Here is a 7,615-nt window from a genome sequence, read left to right as displayed (position 1 = left end):
CGCGTTTTCATCATCGTAATGTCGTGTTTTCATCATCGTTCTATCGCGTTTTCATATCATCGTACTATCGCGTTTTCTTCATCGAACTATCGCGTTTTCATATCATCGAACTATCGCGTTTTCAACATCGTACTGTCGCGCTTTCATCATCGTATTATCGTGTTTTCATCATCGTACTATCGCGTTTTCATCATCATACTGTAGGAGACCGGCTGAGACCGGATAATACGGTGAGAGGCCGGGAAATAGTATCGCACATTCTTCTATGCGCATGCGCACCGGAAGGCGACACGACGATGCTGAAAACGCGATAGTACGATGATAAAAACGCGATAGTACGATGGTGAAAACACGATAGTTCATCGCATTATCATCATAGTACTGTCGTATAATCGCGTTTTCGTTATCTTACTGTCGCGTTTTCATCATCGTGCTATCGAGTATCGCGTTTCAGATCAACACATTCATAGGCGATGGCCCTAACGGCATTCCGTACTGTAGTGGTATGCATGGACGCAGTAATTTGAACAGATATGAAGTTCATAAGAAAGTTGCCGGTATAACCTTCTTTACGCAAGTGTTTTTGCCTTAAAGGCCTAGTTTAAGGAATGTTGGGCATGATAATCACCTGGTGTACATCTCCTGCTAATAGCATTGGTGTCACAGTAGGGGCCAATTTCCTGTGTATTCGTTTGTTGGCTCAGGGCCATTTATGGTCCATTTATATAATAAAACTGCACAGCAGGATACTCAGATTGGAGCTCCGATAAGACAATTAGGCAATTAGATAAAGATCAATTAACAGGGGTTCTGTACAAATACACGGGTTTTTTGTTGTTGTTGTTTGTTTGTTGTTGTTGTTTTGTTTTTTTTGGGGGGGGGTCAAAAAGCTTAAACTAGGTCTTTAATTGGTCACGGTTAAGTTATGCGGTTGACTTCAAGGCGTAAAATGATTAACGTTAGAACTTGTTTGCTTGTTAATGTTTTTGAAGGTCTGCCCCCGTCCAAGTGATGGATTTTCATTCCTGAACAGAAACACATTATAAGTATTTTTTCTTGCATACCTTATCTCATCAACTTGTGGAAACATCGACGTAGAAAACGCATTGTGTACATTTTACAAAACAGCACGTGCGATGTTATTTACTGACGTCATTTACGCGTAATAATTTCAAATCAGTTTTGACGTCAAATAGCTCCTCTAAAATGTGTTTTTGGCGATTACTTATTATCATTGTTTGATTAAAGTTCATGTAAATATATAAGCGCTCTTTTGAAATGTCTTATTAAGATTCAATAAACTACATTAAATAAGTGCGCTGTGGCTTTGGGTGCCAGGTCAAAATTTCCAGCACGTGCAATTACACCGGAAATGTCTATCCGGTGTGCAAGAAACAACTTTCCTGAGGCCACTACTTTTATATAAATTGGTTTACAAAACCGGCGGGTCTAATTTTCCGAAAAGTACCAAAAAAATAAAAAATGAATTTGACTTTTTTTTCAAAATTATTTTCCCGACCGTGTTGATTTTGGTGCAAAACGAAAGAAAAACGAACAGATAAGAGTACGAATGCAGAAGATCTCGACTGGTTCGTTGTTCCGTAGCCGTATTCGCCAATTTATAATGATAGCATGTGAGTCAGTCAACTGTTATGGCAGCGCCGTTGGCAATGGCGGAATTGACGATAGCAGTCATTCTTTGTATGAAATAATTAATTAAAATATGCAGGAGCTGTTTAAATAACAATAGCAATAAACATTGGCAAATTTTACAGCCAACATAAACAATAACTGTCACGTGATTGTTGTTTTCCCCTGCCAATTTAGGTCATGAAAATATTGTTGTTTATAGATTAAAAATAAAAGTGTCAGCGACTGCCATCGAATTAGTTGACACAAATATCTGTTAATTATGTGTGAGAAGTCCATTTTATAACATGTTATGGTTAAATATCAAATAACAGTGCACTAAGTGTGAGTGGTGAAAACGAAAGTAAAATTTCTAAGTTGACACCGGTGACCTAGTTTTACAAGTTCGGTCGGTGATGTTTATGGATTTTAAATCACAGAATGGTTTGGAAGTACTTGTCATTGAGTCAATGTAAAGATTGTGTTTATTCTAGAGTACATGTTTATTCATGTTTGGGTTAATAGTAGAGTAAAAACAATGAAAGAGTTGAACACATGTGTCAATGGCATTTACTAATGCCGGAAGTGGTGTACAAAACATTTAGATAAAACAGCACGGAAAACTGTTTTGAATAAGTCCATTTTAATTTGTAATGAACTTGACATTTCACTATAAATGAGATATGTTGTTGTAACCAAGGAATACTCTTTAAAATGAAAAATAAACAAGCATGAAGTATAGATGCCTTGTGAACTTAAAATGGCGGAGTTGGGAGAAGATGAAAATATCCGATACATAATTATGGAATCCTCTGTCAGTTTACTATCATTGGTACATAAAGTTAAGTCACATGCTTATGAAGATTTATTACTTCTCTATGTGATTTTTATGTACTGATGTGGTAATTTGCTGCAAGATTTGAATTTGAAATGGATTTGGTGAACATCCCATGGTAAATATCCTTGTCCGAAAATATCCGGTCTTAGCATGGATCGGGTGACACACAACTAGGACCCCGCATGGTAAGGGTTATTAAAACTCAAATCTAGGTCTAGTTTGGTTTTTATTTTTTCAGGAATTGTTTTCACAATATTAAAGCTCAAATGTCTTCATAAAATGTAACTTCCTTATTTTCAAAATTGGTAATTATTTCACTTTATTGACATTTTCCAATATTGAAATAACTGAAACAATGTTTAGAAAATGTAATGTACTAGTATTGTTTTAATACAGTGCAATTTTTGTGTATTTTAATGCGTAAAATTCGCCTTCTCTTTTTGTTTTTCAATTTAATATTGGTCAGTTTTTAAGTGTTCTGCATTCACTTAAACATACCATTAAAGCTAAACAAATGTCTTGCTGAGTGATATTCAATGTATCTTTGATAAAAAAAAGTTTAGTTTATACATATAAACATGTTTTATAGTCAATTTCATTGATGTTTTATATGCACAGTATGTAAGATTTAAACTGTTTGTTTAATTAGAACTTTGAAACTTTGAGTATATTAAAACATGCATTAAAAGCAGTTTAAAAATGTCAAGTTATTGATATAAATTTACAATGGTTTTATGTTGTTCTCTGATTTTCACCTTTAAGAGTACCGGTATGTTTTGTGACTTTTTTCCTTTTTTTTTTTTTTTTCGACCACCCGGTGGACATTTTTTCCAAAAATTCTTGTAAACCAAAAAATAAAAAAAGGAGTGGCCTGAGTATGAAATTGTACTTAGTCCACCATTTCCGAGTGTTTGCTTTTTAATGTTTAGCGTAACGCAAGGGTAGCCAATGGTATCATATCTTAATGTATTTCGGTATGACGCGGCCAGTGTTTAAACCATCGATCTTTCGCACCCGAAGCAAACACTCAACTATTAGGCTGGAAAACTGTCGAGAATGAGCATTAAGTGACTGATATTTTATCAATTGAGTTTTGCAAATTCAATACATTTTCCCAATATACACTTTTTATCCTCTGTATAAACAAGAGAAGCATGCATTCCGCTCTATCGTTTATCTAAGCTATCGAGCGGTATTTTTATTAAAATTGATATGTTTGCACGACCTAAAGCCATTTAATTCACCATCAAGGAAATCGGCTTTCATTTTTATGTTGCAGTGATTTCTTTTATAAATCACGCTCGGTCGTTGTTGTTGTTTTTTTAATATTAAACTCCATTAAATTAATGAAGGAACGAAGAGAAGCCTCAATTGGGCACCGATATCGACCTTAGAACACCATGACATGAAAAAACACAAAATCGAAACGAGAATAAAACATGATTCCCACAAAACATCAAATACAATCTTCTGTAATTGGATATAGGATACACAACATTGGTACGCTCATCTTATGCGAATAAACGAAATGTGAGTTGCAGTCACAACGCATGCGATAGGAAAAAAACAATAGTGGTCTTGTGTTTCACTGATTAATCACAATGCTCATAAATAACATTTGTTAAGTTACTGTGAAATGCTTTGGTAGACCCATTTGCTTCAGAGGTGCCTGAGACAGTCAAACCCAAACCACAACTAGTACGCATCGTTTCAGCTTTGTGCGCATGACATACGCTTCTACCATTGACAACTGTTTCATCCGTACTTGCAGTCGGAACACCTGGGCCATTTCCATCGAAAAAAATCCTCGGATGTTAATGAACGGTTTACAAAGTCAGAATTATTTACATTTTGCTACGCTACAAGTACATCGTGTAGTAACCGCAAACGGATGGGTTTTTAATGAAATTTGGGGAGAAAGAAAGGCCCCTGCTATTGAAATACGTATGATAAGATTTATGTTGTTTGCTTTATTGAGGGTTTTGATATTTAATTTCATACTGACAAATATTCCACTCAGATCACGTTGTTTAACAAAATTCAAACTTAACTGATAGTAGATACGCATTTAAACACATTGAATATGATTGCATTACATTACGCTTGTTACGGCAATGTATGTGTGAGTGGTGTTCGTTGTTTGACAATTGTAATGTCTCATTTCCGGGAAAGGTATAATTTATTTTAGTTTAGATTATATGCAACGCACGAGGATTTCATATCCGAGCATGCACTGCTAACTTCACGGACATAGCAATTTATGATGTAAAAGCGAAAGGAACATTTTACCGTGAAACTCACGCCAACGACTTATCTATATATCAATCTACTTTTCAACACAATGTGCAAAAACATTCGGATTAATGCCGTACAACGTACAGTAACAACACGTGGCAATTGTGGTCAGTCTAGGGGAGACTTTACCAAACCTTCATCGTTTTCTTCCCTGTGAGAATGGTGGCCCATGCGGGGACGGCAACACAAAACCTAAATCATTTTCATGACTTCCTACATTAACCACTGGTCTATTGTTTTTTGCTATATGACAGGTCAATAGTTCTGTAGGCGATACAGTTTAGACTTACTTGTATTATGAGCTTTTCATCATATATTTATTTGTTTTTTTACTGTCATGCAATAAAATACTTATTGATTTTTTTGCGAGTGAATAGTCAAATAGACATCTGCACTATGTCGCGGTAGGACCAAATTAACTTTAGTTAACTGGTCCTTCACCGACTTCGGGCAAATGTTTTTGACTGTGGACCGACAAGCCATTCTGTAAGTGTATGCTATTACATACGAGTTATTTATATTATGATAAAGCAACTATCCCCTTCTCTTGACATTGCGCTATCATATTATTTACATAAATGCCATAGACTCACTCTAAAAAGAAAAGTTGCCTCATAAATACATGTCGACTCGGGTCCTAATAAGGGATATTATTGGATAGTTTAATAAGTTACGTTTCGTAAAATTACATGCGATCACGTCTGATTCACATCACTATAATTATTAGTCACTTAAAAATGATAACCCTATGACCAAACGTCACATAAAACATGCTATATTTTGGAAGAAATAGAAAGAATTTAAAAAAAAAAAAAACATATTCAAAACACGAAAATGTCTGTTTAAGGGTTTGTTATAGTGAGTTGTGGGCTAATATATCATATACGGATATTCGGAATGAGCCATCACTTTGTCCTGATATATACACGGAATTTCTACAAACATACTTACACGGAGTTCGTTCTCCACTCATTAAGTACCGTTGCTATAGAAACTCAAGATATTGTAGTTCTTTGGGCAATTATATACACTATACAATTACAAGTACTAAGCCAAAGATATATTTTATAATAGACGACATGCGCAATACGATAACCAAACAGCTGGTCGGTTTACAGGCTACTTGCAAAGTATGAGCTGAATGTTGCCATTGATGATTATCGTTCCACTGGAACTTTCCATCAAAGCAAATGTAGAAAAATGTTCCATCAAAGCAAATGTAGAAAAATGTTCTCGAATTGGACGTTATTCGGCGAGTCAAAAACGAACAAGAATACAGACTCTGCGAACGCAATTGCAATGAATACATTAATAATAGCGAAAGGGAGGTTAATGCGCTTGGGATTTAGTCAGCTGCCAGATGTAGTTCACAATTAGCTCCCCTGTGTAAGGCGGCAATATTTTATCTTCAAATTACAATAGACGGTGTTACTTTTGTGAAATGGTCACTGATACTTGGACAGTGCATAGAATTTGCTTTTGTGCCGTTCTAAATGAGACTCGGAATCTGTGATGTATTTTACTATACACACGATGGGGGGGGGGATAGTGTTATCTTTCTCAGAAAACTGTGCTTCTTACTAAAGAAATAATAACATAAGTTGCACTATATCACTTGTCTGTGTAGGATATTGCTCGTATTATTCGTATACCTGTAATAAAATGTATTGTGCAAATTTACAAGACTAATTTTTTTTATTCTGACTAATATCTTTAACCATAGAAGCATCACGAACCTAAGATTTCATTTCGACATGCTACAATAACATTACTAATTATGTTTAATTATATCTATGAACAGATGGTCTCTGGATAGTAGTAATAAAGAATTTCGGCAAAGTGCATATCAAATTATATTCTGTTTAACACAATAGTTTTATTTACAACAAAAGAAATCGTGTATTCGACAAAAGAGACGTTGCAGGTCGAGATGTCGTGGGTTAGATCCTATCCACGCACTATGGCGGTCCGTGATACAGGCTATCCAGGTGGCCTCTCGCTCTGCAGACGGAGACTATTATAATTATTGCATTATTTACGATGTAAAATCATGAGTATTTCGATCCAGAAGTGCGTCATTTGAAAAGGGGCGTGGTACGTGCACTAAAATCATCGATTAATCGTGAGTTGATCATAACCGTTTAGGAATAAACTTATATATTGATCTAAATAAAATGGTACAAAAACTAACAGTATTGATATTGCCTCTGTTAAATTTAGATTTCAAGCAAAGATAATGTGTATATGATATAGATTGTTTATTATTTCATTTGAATATGTAAAAACCATGCACCAAGATAACAAAGCGGAAGTAGAAAATTACGATATTAAATCACCAGTATGATGCTAACATTGATTTAATTGAATTGAAGACGAATGTATGAACAATCATATTATTTTTAAGTGATGTCGTCTTCTGCGGTCGTTTTATAATTGAATGTTAAGTGTGCTAGCATTGTTATTTTAGTTCGTCCCAGTGTACTGAATGCATGATAACGGCCTGGTGACACCGCCTTGGCTGGAATGCTAATTTTAAGTGCAGTGTTTACAATGATTAACTCCATCGCGTAGCCAGAAGCAAGCAAAGAAGTAGTCTCAATTTAAAATAGATAAAACAAACTGAGCAAATGTAACATTATACAGGATTTTAAAGAGACACTCTAACAGAGCATATGTATGCAGTCGATCGAGCCAAGCGAGTTCGGGCCAACGGGATTCGACTGTATAAGAATTGCATAACAAGGTAATATCATTAAAATCATAATATAATTTAAATGAATAGATAAAATTTCGAAGTGGTAGATTCTACTATGACATCCTTAGCACATATTTATTTTGTTATCGAGCCGTACA

Source organism: Mya arenaria, chromosome 11 (genome assembly GCF_026914265.1).
Source record: "Mya arenaria isolate MELC-2E11 chromosome 11, ASM2691426v1".
In the NCBI taxonomy this organism is placed as follows: domain Eukaryota; kingdom Metazoa; phylum Mollusca; class Bivalvia; order Myida; family Myidae; genus Mya; species Mya arenaria.
The sequence above is the reverse complement of the archived record's forward strand: the minus strand, read 5'-3'. Positions refer to the sequence as shown.